Below are 22,157 nucleotides of genomic sequence, written 5' to 3' on the forward strand. Positions count from 1 at the left end.
TTTATTCGAAGAGGAGCGAAGAGAGACGTGGAGAGATTTATTACATAAAAAGACATTTCAGTCGAGCCATGTTAGATTTGAGGAAAAGCCTAATTAACTTGACTTGGATTGATTGGGACGTCGAACAACTTGCCCCTATATTCGAAGGAGTAAAAGAGGAACATAACAAAATTATTTCTCATATGACATATCCTATACTTCCTATTAAGAGTACTATTAAAGATGTCAATAAAGCGGGTTCAAATTGAATTTGGTCAATTCTAGAATCTGTCCTGTCAAAACAAAAAAAATAGATCAAAATCCAGACCCGTCTCGTAAATCATTTGACTAGATTTAATACGAGATCAAATTTAAATCCGATCTATTGTCATCCCTATAAGTAAGACAGCAGGTAAAATCATAAATGGAGATTAGAAATTAAAAATAAATTACATATATACTTAGGGCTTCCTCATTATTATTATTATTATTATTATTATAAATATAAAATATAAATATTATATATATATATATATATATATATATATATGGTGGGTTCATTGAAACTTATAACCTTCCCCCAACTTGCTTTTAAAACTTATCCCATAATCCATAATCCATTTGATCAAATTTAAATCCATGTCCGAAATAGAACAAATTTAATACAGAACCAAATTTAAATCCAATCAATTACCATTCCTAAATACCATGGCAAAGAATCGATAATAGTAGATATCGCTAGCAGATATATAAGGGAGCATGAATGTATATAAAATCTTGGACCTTTTTCAAAATCTTGCCATTTATTGTTTCCTTTAACATTAAAAAAAAAAAAGGGTGATGACAATGAGGACCCTACGATTTCTTAATTTCCTTTTTTTTTTTTTTCTGCTGCCCACTTTATTTGACAATGAAGTGTAATAAAAGAAGTTGGATTTTGGCCTTTCCTTTGCGATTTGATCCGTCCAAAAATGTGAGGCTCCGGGCTTTTGGACTGTGGGCCCCTTCCGATCACCAATCGTGTCGTCGAAAAGGACTCCCACTCCCGTGGGTGCCCCTTTCAGCGTACCCATCACCCCAAGACTTTTGAGGCCTGTTTATTTGGACGAAATGGAAAAGTAAGAGACTACATTCTAGATAAGGTAGTGTTTAACTCGTTAAAAAAAAAAAACTTTAAATTATTCTTCATCGTCCTCAGAGTGTCATTTTTATTGTTAACGATTATAATTAATATTATTGGAAGATGTTTATGTCTTAGCGTTGTTAATAATAATTGCCTTCTAGTGCTAATCCAAGTGATGGAGCTGGAATTATAATTTACCTAGGCTGATCTCAGATTGTTTGAAAAAAATTCTCTTTTTCTCTTTTTCAACAATATTGGTCATTTCCATCTACCTTCCTCTCTTACACACACGTTCTTCCTTTTTTTAATAATAAATCTGAATTACAGCTCCTTCTCAACATCATCAAACCGTCGTTAGGCTCCTAAGCTAAAGCCTAGGTAGACTAACAAGTGACTCCATGGTAGGTGCCCCCATGCTAACTTGAATAGCAACTCTAAATAATGGAGAACGCTAATTCAGATTTATTCTCGTGTACCTTAGACATTTTTCTTTTTTCAATAATAGAATTGGAGGGTTTAGACTATTCAACGCTAGAGTGCAGAGGTTCGCAACCACGAATCTCAACCACGACCTTCCATTATATCCTATTATATATTGTAAAACTATTAATAGCATTTTATGATAAAAAAATAATTTCTTAATCAGATATTATATTAATAAAAAATAATAATTAATGTTGAAATTTAGTTTGAAGTTAAAGGATGCATTGCCGTAAATTATGAGAGTTAAAAGGAAAATTTATTATAAAATTAATAATAAATATTAAAATTATAGGAATTAACATTGGAAATATATGTTTATAAAATGATAGGTGACAGAATAAGTTCAGAGTATGGAAATGATACAGTGAGAGTTAATAAGAATAGTGGAATTAAGGACATTTATAGAAAAATTTATAAATTTTTTTGGGGATCAATTTGGTAATTTTCAAAATACCCTTAATTTTTCCATTTTTATTGAAATATATATATACTTCATTCTAAAAATTTTACCACGATAATGTAACGACATAAATCTACTCCAGTACATAGGGTGATGATATCGAGTTATTTTCCTATATTTCTTTTTATATTGCGATGATTCCAATGGAGAATAACAAGTATCAAAAAAAGATATATTCACTATCTTAACGACTCCTTAATAGTGGTATTATGAATATAGAGGGAGGTACATATAGATACATAGGTCATAGGTATATGGTGAGGGTAAATCTCAAGTCATCAGTTCCTAAGAATCAATACCCTTGACCATTACGCCAGAGATGTCATGTGTCCACCATCTGCGCTACGTCCTGAGGACAGAATAACAAGCATCAAAGTGTTTGTTGGACGTTATCCCAGTAAAACCACTCTGATACCTAAGTTAATTATCATGGTGTTTCAATAAAAAGAGACAAAGTAAATAAGAGAAGTAAAGTTTGAGATCGAAAGAGGGACTCGTTTACAAAGCATGTACGTGACCTTTTTATAAATGTGAGGTGCTCGAGAGATTATGAAGAAATGGGGAGGAGATCATGAGAGAGTGAGTAAAAGATCATGGGTGAGTGGGGATCATGGCTCCTGTTTACCTCGGCATACAACAGGTTGGCATATCGAGGATTTACAAGGTCGATGACTTGGCAGATCGAGTCGGCTGAGTCAGCTCAGTAAATTAGACTGCTCAAGAAGTCGAGAGATCAACGACTCAACTCGACATATCTGCTCAGGAAGAAGGAAGGTCAATGACTCAACAACTGACATGCCATATATATGTGTAGAAATTAAGAAAAGGAAAAAACTAATCATATTATTTGATCTTAAAATTGATATAGAGTATAAGGTCTTATATAGTTAAGTTAAGAAACCCTAAACTCTATAAAAGAAAGGAAAAGGTCCAAATTGTCCTAAAAGCTATAAACAAATAAATATATAATCTAACATCCCTCTCAAACTCACGATGCTACAGCTAGAAGTATTGAGAGTTTGTTAGACAAGAAACAAAAACGTGAAGCGGAATGTGCCTTGGTAAACATATTAGCAATTTGTAGCTTTGAAGGAACAAAAGGCAATGCGATAGTGTCAATCTGAAGATGGTGAAGAATAATGTGACAATCAATTTCAATATGTTTCGTCCGCTCATGAAAAATAGAATTATGTGTAATTTGAATAGCACTCTGATTATCATAATATCATGGAGTAGGTTGATGAAGAGAGACACTCATATCTGCAAGTAACCAACGCAACCAAACTATCTCACAAGTAGTTGACGCCAAGACATGATAGTTAGCTTCTATGGAAGATCTAAAAATAACATCTTACTTTTACTCTTCCAAGAAATGAGAGAATCACCAAGAAAAATACAGAAGTCAATGATAGATTTGAGATCCGTAGGATCATCAACCCAATCCGCATCAGAGTATGCACACAGCTCAAGAGATGAAGTAGAAAGAAATAAAAGGCTTTGAAATTGAGTGCCTCAGAGATACCTGAGAATACGAAGAACAATAACTCAATGAATTGTAGTTGGTGCAGCGATAAATTAACTAATCACATGAACAGCATACAAAATATCTGGACGCGTCACGGTGAGATAAACCAAGCTTCCAACAATAGTTCTGTATAAACTAGGATCCAGCAAAAGTGAGCCATCAGATGGAGAATATCAAGCATTAGTCTCAATAGAAGTATCAACAACTCTATTATCAGTAAGATGAGAATGCTCAAATGGATACGGATTAGATATATACTTTGACTGAAATAAAAGATAACCTTTCGGGGAACAAACAACCTCAATGCCCAGAAAATAGCATAGTATACCCAAGTCTTTCATAGCAAAACAATGAGCCAACTCAGATTTTAAAGAAGCAATTCCATCAGAATCATCACCAGTAATAATCATATCATCAACATATAATGATAAAAGAATACGAACTGCACTCATACATCTGATAAACAATGTTGAATCATGATTATTAGGATGAAACCCAAACAAAGTAATCACTGTAGAGAACTTCTCAAACCAAGCACGAGGTGCTTGTTTGAGACCATAAAACACTTTACGAATCCTACAAATTTCACCAGATTTGTGTGAAATACCAGGAGGAGGTGTCATATAAACTTCTTCATGAAGATCACATTTAGAAATACATTCTTGACATCCATCTGAGATATTCTCCATCGATAAATAGAAGTAACATCAATCAGAGTACGAATAGTTGTCATTTTTACAACAGGAGCAAATGTTGTTGGTGCGGGAAGCATCCGACGATCGAACCTAAGTTTTGATAATGACAAAGGTTTCTATTGTGGAGATAGTTCGTTAGGGAACAACTAAGAAAAAAAAGTGGGGACCAACAATTGGTATCAGAGCCTGGACTGCCAGAAGGTTTAACCGCCGACTGTGCACAAGAGTTATGGTCTGATTGAGCCATGTGGGTACAATATTGACCTCGAACAAAAAAAGTGGGGGCTCCTATGTTCGGATCAAGAGGACCAGACACCAGGCAAGAAGTCTTAGTTGCGACTAGGCAAGGAAGTCCTAATAGGTCGGGTGGACCGAGGGGTAGAAAAACCTGGTGGGTCGAGGATCGGACGTAGGAAGCCTATGATCCTTTGTTTGAGGGGGGATTGTTGGGGTTGCAAGGTTGCAAACATAGTCCCATATTAGAAACACATGGGAAAGATCATGGATTTATAAGAGAAAAGATATCTCCATTAGATGAGGTCTTTTGGGGAGAGCCCAGAGCAAAACCATGAGGGCTTAGGCCCAAAGTGGACAATATCATGTCATTGTGGAGATATCTAAATTCTTTTCGATCCTACAATTGGTATCAGAGCGGGGTCGCTTTGAACTGGTGCAACCACCATTCAAGCATTTTTTTTGTGGCTTTGTCGTTTATATAGGTTAAAAATAAAACCTTACGCCTTTCGTTTTTTCCCTCCAAAACTGTTTTTGAAAAATTAATTTTCATCTTTTCACCATTGGTTAGAATTAGCAAAATATTAAGTTTTCAAAAATTTGTGGTAATATTTTTTTTAATATTATTTTAATAATATTTTATTATTTTCTCGAAATTCCTGAATTACTATCTTTATTTCTCTCCCGCACTACTAATCCAAGACTAAGTCTTGGAACAAGTTTTATTGTATTTATTTTGCGAGATTGTCTTTCTAAAATGGCCCATCAAGAAGGCTACAACACTGCTCGCCCACCGCTCTTCTCCGAAGATGATTTCGAAAATTGGAAGGGCCGGATGGAGGCATATCTCCAGACTCACTTTGAAGTCTAGATGATCATCAAAATCGGGCTTCAACTGCCAACTGATGGCGCCGGCAAGCCACTACCGTTTGAGAACTGGGACGCAAACCTTATCAAAAAGGTAGAAGCAAACGCAAAAGCAACGTATACACTTCAGTGTGGCTTAACGAATAAGGAGTTGAATCGCGCCAGCCCATTCTCAAGCGCCAGGGAGCTGTGGGAGAATCTGATTCAGTTACACGAAGGTACCCAAGTAAGTAAGCATGTTTTAATTAATGAATTATTTGAGCAGACTAATACTACTCCGGCCGAGAAAGGTGTTGCGTCATTTGCAGGTACAAGCAAGACGAAGAAAGTGTTAAAGGCAACATGGTCCGAGTCATCAGACGAATCTGAATCCGATGAAGAAGAACAAGCAAGCCTCCTCGCTCTACCAGTACTAGCACATGTTGTTGAAACCGAGTCCGAGTTCAAGTCCGATTCAGAAATCGAGAGCGAATCAAACACCGAGTCCGAGCGAAGCCACGGATCTGTATCCATTTCTGAAGGACCCAAAACCGCTGTAAGTGCTCTAATTTCTAGTATTATCTTAGATGATTTGGAAAATTTAATTCCTTACTTATTAAAGAAGTTGGCTAAATCCAACGTCCGGGTCAAGTCTCTCCAAAAGGAGGTAATAACCCTTAAGGAAATGACTAACTCGAGTTCGTTAACTGAGCAAATTCAAATTGGAAATTCAACCCAAGTCCAACAACATGAGGAAGAAAATTCCAATTTGAAAACTCAAGTTAAAGAACTCAAGGACACGTTGGAACAGTTTTCTTTAGGTTCCAAGAATCTTGACTTAATTCTTGGGACACAAAGAGCCGTTTATAATAAAACTGGGCTAGGATACAAAACCAAAAAGAAATATAAATCTTATTTATCCTTAATAAACAAACCAAATAGTAAGGTAATCAAAGCATGGGTCCCCAAGTCCAAATTGGTCAATCAAGTTGGACTTGGTCAATACTGGGTCCCGAAGGATTAAATACACTACCTCGATAGACCATATCGAGACTATGATCCAGGGGGAGTAAACACGAAAACAATTCAAATTTTAAAAATTGTAAATTCGAAATTAAATTAAAATTCAAAATTCAAAATTCGAAATTCGAAATTAAATTTCAAAAAAATTTAAAATTAAATTAAAAATTCAAAATTAAATTTCAAAATTAAAATTCAAAAGTCAAAATTCAAAATTAAATTCAAAATTAAAATTCAAAATTCATTCAAATAAAATTTAGAAGGAGGATTCAGAATATCTGGCACCCCTAACTAAACTACCCGACTGGGTAATTGAACTTAATCTACCCGATGTAACGACCCAATTTTCCCTATTTCAAGTTTTAAAAGTCCATAAAAATATTTAGAAATGTTTTTAAAATATTCTAGAGATTTTTAGGAATTTTTAGAGTATTTTTACGTAATTTTTGGAGGTCGTTTAGTATGTTTACAAAAAGAAAGAAGTTTTGACCAAAAATGTGGAAGTTGAGACTCAAACCCAAGACCTCCGGCCGAACTTGACTTAACCGAACGCAGCCAACCAACTCGGCTGCGCGTGATTTGTTAACTAAGTATGTAGCGAGATGTATTTAAGTTATTGTAAAGGGCAAAAATAAAACCTAGGTTATAAAGGGTTAAGTGTTTTTCCCGTGACCTAATCCCATCTCTTCTCCCTTCTTCAATCCCGTGTGTGCGCCGATTCTGCCCGAGCGAAGGAAAAACGAAGCCAACTTCGTCTTCGACGGCCGACCGAAGGGGATTTCCACGAGCTCTTGCGGAACCGAGCTCTCCTCGTCAAGGAGAACACGCGGAAAGGAAGGAATCACCGAGATCTTCACCTTCTCCGAACCCTAGAAGCTTTAGAGTCCTCTTCTCCGGTTGTAAGTCCAAGAACAGCGAGGTGAGTTGCTACTCACCTGCAGTAGGATAGCTCCGAGATTTTCGTTCCTTGCTTTCGGTTTTGTTGTGCTAATTTGCTGTCCTAAGGGTGCTGGGCCGAATTTGCCATGTTAGGGCATTAGGTTTCGGATTTCTATGCTAGGGTTTCCCTTTGGAGTAAGCTTGGGTTGTTATTGAACAGAATTATAAGCTAGGGTTTTCCCTTTCATTCCTTACCTTCAGTAGCATACATATTAAGCATGCTAATTTATGGTTTGAGTTTAAATGTATAGAAGAAATTCATTTTAATTCTTAGCAAGTAAGCGCAGTAAGAAATGTTTAGATTACCTGTTATGCTGTTTCCTGCCGTGAGATTTCTAAGGAAGAGGGAAAGGGATTTTGATTGGATTAGATTCTGAACTCTGCTTATAATTGTGTTCCGAATTTGTTCTGCTTTGTTCTGAAGTTTGCTGCCATGTTGTTCCCTTTTTGGTTAGGGTTCTGTATTATTGAAGTTTTAGTAGCATGCATTCTTAGTTTCCTTTCTGTTAAGTTCTGTGGCAGCAAGAATTAGTATCCTGTTGCTAGATATGGGATTTGATTTTGGAACGAAACAAGCTTTATATAGGTTCCAAGTTTCCAACAGGTTTAGTTTGGTTTCCGTTAGGAAAGGGGCACCAACAGTCCCATTTCTCTGTGGTATTTGCAGTAGTTCAGAGTAGTTTCAATTGTAGTAGTGAACAACCTCCTTCTTTGTGCATTTTTGCAGACAAGAACAACTCCATTTGGAGCTTAGAACAGCCCCTTTGGAGCTTATTCCAGTTTAAGTTTTCTTTGTGTTCACTGCAGAAACGTACAACTCTATTAGAGCATAGGACAGCCTTTCTTTTTGATAATTCAGCAAGTTTAATTTTTAAAGTTTCAATTCAGCAAGCTTGATTCCTTTATTTCTCAATTTATTGTGCAGAATGGTTGCTAGGGATTCAGCTGAGTAGTTAGTGAACATCAAGTTTAAGTAGAAGCAATATCCATTTTTCTCTAGCTCATTAGGCATGATTTTGGTATAGAATTCAGCTTAGTTTTCTTAGGTGCATATATGCCTCAATAGTTCCCTCTCGAGGTAGGAATGTTTATAGAATGAAAAGAATGATTAAGCATTGTAGAACAGAATCTTGCTAAGCTTTGTAGTGCAGAATTTTGTAACATTCACAGCGCAGATTTGTATTAGTCTTATATGCAGATTTTCTAGTTTTCATTTGCTATTATTGAGCATGTGCAATTTTTAATTGCTATGAGTTGAGCATGATCAGTTTTCTTTATTACTAGATACACATGAGCAGTTTCTTTAGTTTTTATTTGCTATTTTAATAAGCATGAACAACCATGTATTCTAGTGGGAAAATAAGAGTTCTATCAAATTCTTTTAGAAGCATTAACAAGTAAAAAGAAAGAAAAAGAAAAGAAAGAAAAGGCCAAGGCCTTAAGTAGATCTCAAAGTCAAGACTTTAGGGATTTTGGCACACAATGTGCTTATTAAAATACCAAGGCATTTAAAGAAGAAGTAATTAAGATAATAAGTATTTTACTTTTAAGAAGAGGCTAGTACCCGACTTCCGAGGTTGTCGTTAAACAAATCTAGGTGTCCAATTCCGAGGTCTTGGCCCTGGTGGACCGAGGTCTGCTCTTTTAGGATTGGTGGCTCGCTACCCCAACCTATTAGGGAACGCGCATAAAATGGTACTATGCCTGGGCCCAAGAGAAGTTGATTATTATTTTGAAGTATTAAAAGTATAAGCTTTTGAACAAGAAAAATAAGTTTCACATCAGTACAAAAGTATTAAAAAATAAGTTTCACATAAGTATTAAAGAATAAGTCTTTAAGCAAGTGAAATAAGATACAGAAGGTGTTTAGAATTCAGTAAGTTAAGTTCTTTATGCAAGCATGATAGTATAGACTTGCCATACATGTTTAGTATTTCAGTTAGTATGATTCCTTTATTGGTTTATGAGCATGATTTGCCATACATGTCTAGTATTTCAGTTAGTATGATTCCTTTATTTGTTTATGAGCATGATTAGCTATACATGTTTAGTATTTCAGTTAGTATGATTCCTTTATTGGTTTATAAGCATGATTAGCTATACATGTTTAGTATTTCAGTTAGTATGATTCCTTTGCTATTTATGAGCATGAGTAGCTTTACATGTTAGCATTCAGTTTTAGCATGTTTTTATTTATATACATGCATATTGAGTTTTTGTGAGTAGATAGCGCTCACTAAGCTTTATGCTTATAGACTGCATTTCCTCCTACTACAGATAAAGGAAAAGCTAAGGTATGAAAGGAAGGTGACAAGGTGTTGGTAATGAAGGTGTGTGATGGCTGGACTATGGAGAGATCAAGAGTTTGCTAAGGAGTTGTTAAAACTTACTTGATTAGAGTTTCCTTTTCTTTTCTCCTTAATGCTATGATGAAGTTGAGATTGTAATTGAGTCTATTCCGCACTTGTAGCTTGTTATGTTTTATTGTTGGAGTATTATCTGTTACTTATTGCTAGAGTAGTTTCATTTTTCTTATTGAGTTATTATATTGCGTGGTTGAGTGATTATATGTTCCAGCCGCCTGTGGCTGAGTATATATTGCATGTATTGTTGAATATGGTCACCGGTACAGGGGAGACTCTGCCAAAATTTTTCGGTAGGGTTTCCATGTGATTTTTAATCATACCGGTTAAGTAGAGTTAGTAGTCAAGTAACGGTCATCCTTAGAGTGTAGTAGTAGTAGTTAGAAGGGTGGTCATTACAGTTGGTATCAGAGCAATTCCCATTCTCCAGCATCACACATCAGCACCATTCTTGCCGTCTTCAAGTAAGAAAGTATTTAAATTTTCCTTTTATGCTTTCTTTATTATTTGCAGTATAGAGTATCTGCTTATATGTGCTTAGGAAAGAAGAAAATTCATGTTTTGATTTTCTATTTTTTGATACATATGCTTAGAAAGAATAGAGACAATTTTAATTTTGTTTCTCGTATATTCATATATACATAAGTATGTTTAGAAAGGATAGAGAAGATATCAGGTATTATTCTTGGCATAACTAGATGTTAAGATAGAGGACAAGACAGTGGGGAGTCAGAAGCCCCAGTTAAGTAATTAGAATTAGAAGGACAATGATAACAAGAAAGACCCAAACAGGAAGACGTTCGGGTAGTCTGCGAATACCCAGAGGAATTTCTAGAAGAGCTACTTTGACTATCTCCCAACAGAGAAGTAGAGTTTGAAATTGAGTTGTTTCCTAATACCAGTTCAATTCAAAAGCTCTGTATCGAATTTTTCTAGCAGAGCTAAGAGAGTTACAAGAACAATTTTAGGAGCTACTTGACAAAGGTTTCATTCGCCCTAGTTATTCACCCCGGAGAGCTTCAGAGTTGTTCGTTAAGGAGAAAGACGGATCTATGCGGATGTGCATAGATTTTAGAGCGCTGAGCAAAGTAGCAGTTAAGGACAAGTACCCTCTTCCCCAGAATAAATGATCTATCTGATCAGCTAAGAAGGGACAACAGAGTTCCCTAAAACAGACCTGCGTTTTGGGGAACCATTAGTTGAAAGTGAAAGGAAGTGATACACCAAAACAGTCTCCAAGACCAGATATGGACACTACGAATTTGTAGTCATGCCATTTGGTGTGACTAATGCACCTATGGTCTCCAGAGACCTTATAACAAGCCTCCCAAGAACCACAAATGGATATGATGCGATATGGGTGATAGTGGACAGATTGACCAAGTCTGCTCATTTTCTAGCCATCAAGGTGTCTCACTCTATAGAGCAGTTGGCACAGCTGTATGTTAAAGAGGTGATCAGACTTCACGGAGTTCCTAAATCTATTGTTTCTGATAGAGATGGGTGCTTCACCTCTCACTTTTGGGAGTGTGTTCAGACTGCACTAGGCACCAAACTTAAGTTCAGCATAGCCTTCCATCCTCAGACTGATGGACAGACAGAGCGAGTAAATCAGATTCTAGAAGATATGCTCAGAGCTTGTGTACTAGATTTCAAGGGAAGTTGGTGCAAGTACTTGTGCTTAGCTGAATTTGCCTACAATAACAGCTATCAGGCCACCATCAAGATGGCTCCTTATGAGGCGTTGTATGGCAGGAAATGCAAATCACCCATTTGCTGGCAAGAAGCAGATGAAAGAAGAGAGATGGAAGTGGAACTAGGCATTCAGAAAGAGCTGATAGATGAGACTACTCAGGCTATCCAGAAGATCAGGCAAAGGATTGAGACTACCCAGAGTAGACAAAAAAGCTATGCTGACTTCGACCTGGTGCATTTGGCCAAGTGGAACTGACCGAAGCTACCCTTAAATGGATCCTAACTAGTTAGACAAACGTTTAGTATTAAGTTCAATGGGTAGGACTATTTGGAAAACCTCGAAGGCATGGTTACTTTAATGAGTTCCTTGTGACTCACCATAGCCTAGAAGTTTATCCAAAGAATGCTTACTTGTTGAACCCAAAGCTAAACCTGAATCTAACACAAAGTTAAACCAAACCCTTAAATTGAACCTTAATTCATCTCACAACAATTATAGGAGTACCTGATTGAAAATTTAGATCGGGTGATATGACTAAAAATTTAAAATTCAAATTCAAAATTAAACTCGTAACTATAATTAATTCAAAGTCAAAATTAAATTCTTAATTAATATTGATCCTGTCCGAACGCTGACTCAACGGACGCTGGGCACGTGGCGCTCTTCTAATCGATGACATGGGCCTCCGGCTGATCGTACGAAGCTCCGGCGGACCTGCACAAAGTCGGGCTGGGAAGGGGTTCCCGGCGGCGACCCTCCGACGCTCAAGTCAGGCAAGCAGATGGTGGAAAAAATAGCTCTCAAAGGCCTTGAATGCGTACCTCCGGCGAAGTCTGCGACTCTTTATATAGAGCGGTGAAAGAGCCTCTACACGCCCTCCGAGGCGCGTACGTGTCCGCAGCCCATACCTCGGTATGTATTTGTCAGAAAGCTTATCTGACGTCATACTGCAACAGTCCCGTCGCGCCTTTGATGGGACAACAGGACACCCCGTTGTCAGACTAGGAGTATGGCTTAGCCATATGACTTGACGGCTGTCAGAAGATGTTCTTGTTCTAGTTTACCCACCGCCGGCCGGGACGCACGTCCGGCCGGCTGGACGGAGACCGTCGTCCGGACGGCCTTCATCCCCTACGCCGGCCGGGTGGCATGCCCCTCACGTCTCGCCTGTCGCTGGCGTTGAAATGCTGGGGAGACTTCTGGGCGAGTGCCTTCCGCTCGGCTCTTAGACACTATTTCATTGAGCGTTGGAACCCCGATCCCTGTCAGGGCGCCTTTTACTATCAGATGTTTACTGGCAGACCGATCGGCTTGCCCTTTTCTCATGAGTCCGATCGGCTCACCCTTCTTCGACGGACCACCTGACTTTTTGACCTCCACGTGGCGTTGACCCCTCGTTAGGGGGTCCCGGGCTCTTACCACCGGATCACTTGCCTTCCCCTCGAGTCTAGTCGAAGGAGGCGAAGTCCGACTGACTGGACTACCGATCTGACTGAGCAATGCGCACTGCATTAGGCCGCTCGGCCAGACACAGGGATATTCATCCGTTCGGCGGTATCTTGTCCGTGCCTTGTGTTCTCTTGGAATCCATGTCCGATGCTCTCCCCCACTACCCATCACGTGCGCTGCGCACGGTAAGGGGAGCTCATTAAATGCGGCCAGTATCCTGCTGACACGTGGCGATCGTGCGTTTGTCAGCATATGGCGATGGCTTCCCTTCCGATGGGACAGCCGCCGTTTGAAATGAACGGCTGGATGATGACCTCGTTATCGACGACCTGGATCGGACGGTGGAGGTTGCTCCCAGGTGGCGATATAAAGCCCGCGACTCCGTTTCCGCCGCATTATTGCTTCATCCTCCGCCGGCACTCCTTTGCTCGTTTTTTTCTCCGGCGACCTCGCCCCTCAACTCTTCGGCAACCCCCAGGCCCCCGTCGATCATCTTTCTTGCTCGTAAGACCCTCTTTCTCGTTCCCAACGTTTTCTTCTTTCTGTTAATCGTTTCCTTCAGTCGGTTTTCCTCCATTCCTTGCTTGAACCTTCCCTTCTGGTCCCGTATTCTTGTCTTTCTACCATGACTAGCACCTTGCAGTCGACCGGCGGCGCTCCAGGTCTATGGTACACGACCATGGAGAGCTGTTTCGACGAGGAGGACGCGTTGCGTCTTGCTAGGACCTACGATATTCCTTCTGACCATCACATAGTATTAGCCACACCGGCCGATCGGCCTCATGAACCGCCGCCCGGCACTGTTATTTTCTTCCGAGACCAATTTTTGGCCGGGCTACGCTTCCCACCCCATAAGTTTATCTTGTAAGTCTACAATTACTTCCACATCCCGCTCGTCCAGATAGTTCCTAACTCCATTAGGCTGCTGAGCGGGGTGATAATTCTCTTTAAACTGAACGGCATCCCCCTCGATCCTAAGATTTTTCATTACTTTTATTATCCCAAGCAAGCCGAGTGGGGCACCTTTGTTTTCCAGTCTAGGATAGGTTTCGTCCTCTTCGATAATATGCCGAGCTCCAACAAACATTGGAAGGAGCATTTTTTTCTATATACGTTTTCCCGAGCGACCAACTTTTCGCACCAAGTGGCAGACAGCGATGCCAGCACAACCGGAGCTCGGTAAATTTAGAGGCGACGCGACCTACCTTCATGCAGCCGAACGGCTGGTTGGTCAGCGCTATCATATTGACAAGCTGCTCCTCCCGGGAGTAATGCACATATTCGGCTTGTCTTCTACCCCCGCCGATCTGCCCTGCAGCATGAGTAAGCGATTCTCATCCCTCCTTTTTCTTTTGTTCTAATTGATTTAATCTTTGTTTCTGCAGCTGAAGTTATGTGGCGTGCTAAGGCGACCGAGAAGCTCAAATTGAAAGCCACTCAGATTGAGGCGGTGACGAACAAGGAGGTTGCCGAGTGGGGCCTTGATCCAGTCGATCCGACCGGCGAATCAGGCGAGGGGACTCAGGATGCCCCTGAAGCCTTGGTAGCCACCACCTCTCACGATAAGGCAGCGGGCGGCACAGAACCTTCTACCCAAGCCGAGGTGGAGGGTCGTTCGGCCGATGATGTTCCGCTGCTCACTCGAAAGCGCCGACGACCGGAATCTGCATCTGTCTCAACTCCACTTGATGAGCCACAGCCCGAGCGGGGCACGGATGCTCCGGTGTTATCCGGGACGGTTTCCCTAGAGAGTACCCCGACCCCCCATGGCTCACCAAGGGCAAGCTTTGAGGTGCCGCCGTCCAGCCCTTCAAGAACTCTGCGCCGTATCAGGCGTTTGGGCGAGCTTCCTTCCTCATCTACCGGTGGGCCATCCAGTAAGGCCGATGCTTCTCAGGGCGAGCCGAGCGGCCAGAACTTAATTAAAACCGTCCTGCGCCTCCCCTCAGAGGCATACATGGCTGCTGCTGATCAGCCAGTGATCCCCGAGCAGCAGATCACCTTGACGGGCCCTCTTGCAAAAGCTTGGGAGGATGCTCGGCGCCGAATAAAAGCGATGACTCCTGGACAGCTCGGCGACAACAACCTCCAACAGGCCACCGGGGTATGCTCTTTTTCTTTATTCGTGTATTTGAATTAAGTTTTTAACCTGTTCACTTTTGCTTGTAGAACTGGGTGGAGTAGATCGCCATTAGCAATCGGTTGGCCGAGCTGGAGGATGAGTTGAAAAAACTTAAAGCCGCCGGCGACAACCGACAATCGACGGCCGCTCTGGAGTAGGCCAAAAAATTACTGGAAGCCGAGCGGAAACGGGCTTCCGATCTGGCGAGCAAGGTCGTTCGGCTTGAGGCGATGATCAAACAACGAGATAAGGAGATCAAGACGGCGACCACTCGGAAGCTACAGGCCATCAATGACATGGACCGAATGAAGGTAGAGATCAGAGGGCTGGAGCAACGCATCAAGGATCTGGATGCTCTTCTGGCCACCGAGAAGGAGAGCCGCTCGGCCGACCTTCAAAGATTTGATGGAGATTTGAAGGATCTCCAAGCTGCCAGCGACGCTACCAACGCCGAGCTCAAAGAGTACCTAGAGGGGGAGTCAGCTCGCTCCGATGAGGTGAGGCAGGCGTTTGTCCGCTCGGACGCCTTTGGGGAGAAATTTACAGACAAGATCTCCCTCACCTTTGAAGAGGCGATCAAAGCGGCTGTGGATCACTTAAAGGCCAAAGGCCACCTGCCCGCCGAGCTGACCATCCCTCCTGAGGACCTCGCGACCGTGATGGGCGCCATCCCTGATGCTCTTTTTGATTTCGACGCATGAGGAGTGTTTCTTATGGACCTTTTTTGTATCCCCGCCGTTCGGCCAAACTTATCTTTGCTGTAACTTTTTTGGTTTGCCCTGTGCTTAATAGATAATCTTTTCCTTCCCTTCAACTTTTGTGTTGGCAAGAAATTTTTCTCTCGTGATAACTAAAGTGTTCTTTAAAACTCTTCCGCTCGACTTTACGCTCTAACATGGTCTCAAGCCGATTGTCTTCAAAAAACGTTTTTCATCATGCGACTAAGTAGCCGCTCGGCGCGCGCGTTCACTTATTCGCCTTTTTAATTCCGATTAACCATCTTTTGCTTCGCGCCTTACCTCAAAGGAGTTTTCGATAGATTTTCGCAATGCGAGCCGCTCGGCCATATGTTGGCCTTAAAGCACAGGCTCTGTCGTCGGTCGGCTCTTACCGCCGGAATGTATCACGTGGATGGCTATCCGCTCGGACGTTTATAGACGCCGGCTCGTCTCTCGATATTTAACGTCGGAGCTCGACGGTCTTCCGCTCGGACGTTTATAGACGCCGGCTCGTCTCTCGATATTTAACGTCGGAGCTCGACGGTTTTCCGTTCGGACGTTTATAGACGTCGGCTCGTCTCTCGATATTTAACGTCGGAGCTCGACGGTATTCCGCTCGGACGTTTATAGACGCCGGCTCGTCTCTCGATATTTAACGTCGGAGTTCGACGGTCTTCCGCTCGGACGTTTATAGACGCCGGCTCGTCTATCGATATTTAACGTCGGAGCTCGACGGTCTTCCGCTCGGACGCTTATAGACGCCGGCTCGTCTCGATATTTAACGCCGGAGCTCGACGGTCTTCCGCCGACGCGTTTATAGACGCCGGCTCATCTCGATATTTAACGTCGGAGCTCGACGGTCTTCCGCCCGGACGCTTATAGACGCCGGCTCGTCTCGATATTTAACGTCGGAGCTCGACGGTCTTCCGCCGGACGCTTATAGACGCCGGCTCGTCTCGATATTTAATGCCGGAGCTCGGCGATCTTCCGCCCGGCGCGTTTATAGACGCCGGCTCGTCTCGATATTTAACGCCGGAGCTCGGCGGTCTTCCGCCCGGACGCTTATAGACGCCGGCTCGCTCTCGATATTTAACGCCGAGCTCGGACGGTCTTCCGCCGGACGCTTATAGATGCCGCTCGTCTCGTGATATTTAACGTCGGAGCTCGACGGTCTTCCGCTCGGACGTTTATAGACGCCGGCTCGTCTCTCGATATTTAACGTCGGAGCTCGACGGTCTTCCGCTCGGACGTTTATAGATGCCGGCTCGTCTCTCGATATTTAACGTCGGAGCTCGACGGTCTTCCGCTCGGACGTTTATAGACGCCGGCTCGTCTCTCGATATTTAACGTCGGAGCTCGACGGTCTTCCGCTCGGACGTTTATAGACGCCGGCTCGTCTCTCGATATTTAACGTCGGAGCTCGACGGTCTTCCGCTCGGACGTTTATAGACGCCGGCTCGTCTCTCGATATTTAACGTCGGAGCTCGACGGTCTTCCGCTCGGACGTTTATAGACGCCGGCTCGTCTCTCGATATTTAACGTCGGAGCTCGACGGCCTTTAAGGCTAACTTCGACACTGCCGATCGGCGGAACCCTTGGCCATCCTTTGAATTAATTTTGCTTCCTGCATTACAAGGACACGGGCGACCAGCATATACACAAAAATGAGTTACATTCGTGCACCTTTCAATTAGCTCGATAAGGCTGGAGATGATTCGCACTCCACGGTCGATCCAGCTGCCGCCCGTCTTCATCCTCCAAATAATATGCGCCCGAGCGGAGCTTTTCAATAACCTTGAAGGGACCCGCCCACGGTGCCTCCAATTTGCCGACGTCGCCGACCGGCTTGACTTTCTTCCAGACAAGATCGCTGACCTGGAATGATCTGGGGATTATACGGCGGTTGTAATTTTGCTTCATCCATTGCCTGTACGCCATCAGCCGGACGGACGCCTTGGCTCTTTCTTCTTCGACCAGATCCAGCTCCATGTTCCTCCGCGCGGTGTTGTCCTCATCATAATTTTGGATCCGAGCGGATTCGACGCCGACTTCAACAGGAATGACCGCTTCGCCACCATACACCAAGTGGAAAGGCATGACGCCCATCCCTTCCTTTGGAGCCGTTCGGATGGCCCATAAGACGCCCGGCACTTCATCGACCCAACTTCCTCCCAAGTGATCGAGCCGAGTGCGCAGAATGCGAAGAATTTCCCGATTGGCTACTTCGGCTTGACCATTGCTTTGAGGATAGGCTACTGATGTGAAGTGTTGCTCGATGCCATAGCTTTGACACCACTCTTCGAGCAACTTTCCTGTGAATTGCCGCCCATTGTCGGAAATCAATCGGCGAGGGATGCCGAACCGACAGATGATGTGCTGCCAGATGAATTTTTTGACCATCTGTTCGGTGATCTTTGCTAGCGGCTCGGCCTCCACCCACTTGGAAAAATAATCCACCGCCACTAGCAAAAATTTCCGCTGCCCGGTCGCCATCGGAAATGGACCGACAATATTCATTCCCCATTGATCGAACGGACATGAAACTGTTGATGCCTTCATTTCCTCTGCCGGTCGGTGGTTGAAGTTATGGTGCTTCTGGCATGAGAGGCACGTCGACACGGTCCGGGCGGCGTCTGCTTGTAAAGTAGGCCAAAAGTATCCAGCTAGCAGGATCTTCTTAGCTAGTGCTCGTCCGCCCGGATGTCCTCCGCACGATCCTTGATGTACTTCTTGGAGGATGTAAGCCGAGTCCTCCGAGCTCACGCATTTCAACAACGGGCGTGAGAAAGCCTTTTTGTAAAGCTGATCGCCGATGAGTGTGAACCGACCGGCTCTCCTCCTTAGCAGCTGGGCTTCATACTCATTGGATGGTGTGGCGCCCGAGCGGAGGAACTCTATGATGGGTGTCCGCCAGTCGCTTGGAAATGGGAGGCCTTCCATCCGGTCGACGTGCGCCACCAACAGTACTTTTTCAATTGGCTGCTGAATGGCGACCGACGTTATTGAGCTAGCGAGTTTGGCTAACTCATCAGCAGCTTGATTCTCTGCTCTGGGTATCTTCTGGACAACAACCTCCCTAAAATCGGCTTTGAGCTTCTTGAAGGCTTCAGCGTAGAGCTTGAGCCGAGCATTATTGATTTCGAAGGTACCAGAGAGCTGCTGAGCGGCCAACTGCGAATCCGAGTGAAGCGTTACCCGACCGACTCCCACATGTCGAGCTGCCTGCAAGCCGGCTATGAGGGCCTCATACTCTGCTTCATTGTTGGTAGCTTTATAATCTAGCCGGACGGATAAGTGCATCTTCTCTTCTTGAGGGGAGAGTAACAATATTCCGATCCCGCTTCCGAGCCGAGTGGACAACCCATCCACGTATATTCTCCACATAGCTTCCGGCTCTGGCCTTTGCACCTCAGTCACAAAATCGGCCAAGGATTGCGCTTTGATCGCCGAGCGGGGCTGGTATTGGATATCAAATTCACTTAACTCCGTCGTCCATTTGATGAGCCGTCCGGATGCCTCTGGATTTAGTAGAACACGTCCGAGCGGGCTGTTGGTTTTGACAATGATAGTATGCGCCAAGAAATATGGACGAAGGCGCCGAGCGGCGAGGACCAGAGCAAAAGCTAGCTTTTCGAGCCCAGTGTAGCGAGATTCAGCATCCTTTAAAATGTGACTAAGGAAATACACAGGCTCCTCTCCGCTCGCCCTCACCAGTGCTGAGCCGATTGCCTGATCGGTCGAGGACAGATAAATACAAAGTGGCTCACCCATAATCGGCTTGGCTAATACCGGGAGCGAATTCAGATATGCCTTTAAATCTTCGAACGCCCGGTCGCACTCCTCGTCCCAGTGAAATTTTGTAGCCTTGCGTAAGATCTTGAAAAAAGGAAGGCTCCGGTCGGCGGTTTTGGAGATGAATCTGGAGAGAGCGGTTATCCGACCGGTCAAACGCTGCACTTCCCTTGTATTTCTTGGAGGCGGCATATCTTGTAGAGCTTTCACCTTGCTGGGATTTGCTTCGATGCCCCGCTCGGTCACTATATACCCCAAGAAACGCCCTCCTTTTGCTCCGAACAGGCACTTTTGGGGATTTAGCTTGACTCCATATTTGTGTAGCGTTCGGAAGGTTTCTTCCATGTCCTTGATGAGATCGGTCGCTCGGACAGACTTAATGAGAATGTCGTCCACATAAACTTCTAGATTCCGCCCGATCTGCTCTCTGAATACTTTATTCATCAAGCGCTGATAGGTGGCCCCCGCATTCTTCAATCCGAACGGCATCACATTATAGCAATAAGTGCTGTCGGCCGTCACGAAGCTGACTTTTTCTTGATCTTCACGGGCGAGTGGCACTTGGTGATAGCCTTGGTAGGCGTCGAGCATACAGATTAATTCACAGCCGGCCGTAGAGTCCACCAGCTGATCTATCCGAGGCAGAGGATAAAAGTCTTTTGGGCAAGCTTTGTTGAGATTCCGAAAATCTATGCACACTCTCCACTTGTTGCCTAGCTTGGAGACTAATACTACGTTAGCCAACCAGCTCGGGAATTGCACTTCTCGTATATGGCCGGCCTCCAGAAGTTTTTCCACCTCTGCTCGGATGATGGAATTCTGCTCGGCGCTGAAGTCCCTTTTTCTTTGCTTTACCGGCCGAGCGTCCGGTCGGACATGCAACTCGTGCTGCGCTATGCTAGGCGAAATTCCGGGCAGCTCATGTGTCGACCAGGTGAAGACATCATGATTTCTTCGGAGGCATTGGATCAGCTCCTCTTTCTGCTTCTCCTCCAGATCGGACGCGATAAAAGTCGTGGCCTCCGATCGGGTTGGGTGAATCTGCACTTCCTCTTTTTCTTCATAAATTAAAGAGGGTGGCTTTTCAGTGATGGCGTTTACCTCGATCCGGGGCGCTTTCCGAGCGGAATTGGCTTCTGCTCGGACCATCTCGATGTAGCATCGCCGAGCTGCTAGCTGGTCTCCCCGTACCTCTCCCACTTTGTCCTCCACGGGGAACTTGATCTTCTGATGGAAGGTTGAGACGACCGCTCGGAATTCGCTGAGCGCCGGTCGTCCCAAAATGACATTGTAGGACGAGGGAGAGTCGACCACTACGAAGTTTGTTGTCCTTGTCCTCCTGAGCGGCTCTTCTCCCAGCGAGGTAGCCAGCCGGATCTGTCCGACCGGCTGAACTTCGTTACCCGTAAACCCGTAGAGCGGAGTTGTCATGGGCAACAGCTCGGCTCGATCAATTTGCAGCTGATCGAACGCCTTCTTGAATATGATGTTGACTGAGCTCCCTGTGTCAACAAATATGCGGTGAATAGTGTAATTGGCTATTACCGCTTTGATGAGCAGCGCATCGTCGTGGGGTACTTCAACTCCTTCCAAGTCCCCGGGCCCGAAACTAATTTTGGGTCCTTCCGCTAGTTCTCGGCTGCAGCCGACCGCATGAATCTGGAGCTGCCGGACGCTCGCCTTTCTAGATCGGTTGGAGTCTCCTCCGGTCGGCCCGCCAGCAATAACGTTGATCTCGCCTCGGGAAGTATTGCTTCTATTTTCCTCTTCCCGAGCGGACGGTCGAGATCGTTCTCTGGACGCTCGGCGATTCTCCTGCCTTGGAGGACGATGCCGATCGGGAGTCTGTTGCCGTGGTCTATCAGCTCGCGTCCGATCGGCTTCATGAGTTCTCTGTTGCCTGTCGACTGAGGGAGACCGTCGTCCGGCATTCCGGGGCACAGGATGAGCCATGAAGGGAAGACTTCGACAATCCCTTGTGTTGTGTGTATCCCTCCGGTGGAAGGAGCAGAACATCGGGGTCCATCTCTTCTTTGGCTTGGGGCGGGCGGCCGCTACCTCTTGCACATGGGTCCTGGCATGGGGGGATCGGATTGCTTCGGCCCTTGGTCCTCTAGGCGGCTGATGAGCGGCATGCTGTTTCCGCTCGGCCGGAGGAGCCCGCTCGGCTGGAGTTTCCTTTTTCCTGGCCGCTTGCGCTTCTTCCACGTTGATGTATTCGTTAGCCCGGTGTAGCATGTGATCGTAATCTCGAGGCGGCTTTCGGATGAGTGATAAGAAAAAATCCCCATCCACTAGGCCTTGTGTGAAGGCATTCATCATGGTTTCCGAAGTGGCCGTTGGAATATCCATCGCCACTTTGTTGAATCGTTGGATGTAAGTTCGGAGCGATTCACGGGCTTCTTGCTTGATGGCGAACAGGCTCACGCTCGTTTTCTGGTAGCGTCGGCTGCTTGCAAAATGGTGGAGGAAGGCCGTTCGGAAGTCCTTGAAGCTTGTGATGGATCCGTCCGGCAACCTCCGAAACCACCGTTGAGCCGATCCCGAGAGAGTGGTAAGAAAAACTCGGCACTTTACTCCATCTGTGTATTGATGGAGAGTAGCTGTGTTATCGAACTTACCCAGATGATCATCTGGGTCAGTTGTCCCATTATACTCGCCGATCGTCGGAGGCACATAGTGCTTCGACAGAGGATCTCTCAGAATAGCCTC

Source organism: Zingiber officinale, chromosome 4A (assembly GCF_018446385.1).
Source record: "Zingiber officinale cultivar Zhangliang chromosome 4A, Zo_v1.1, whole genome shotgun sequence".
NCBI classification, from domain to species: domain Eukaryota; kingdom Viridiplantae; phylum Streptophyta; class Magnoliopsida; order Zingiberales; family Zingiberaceae; genus Zingiber; species Zingiber officinale.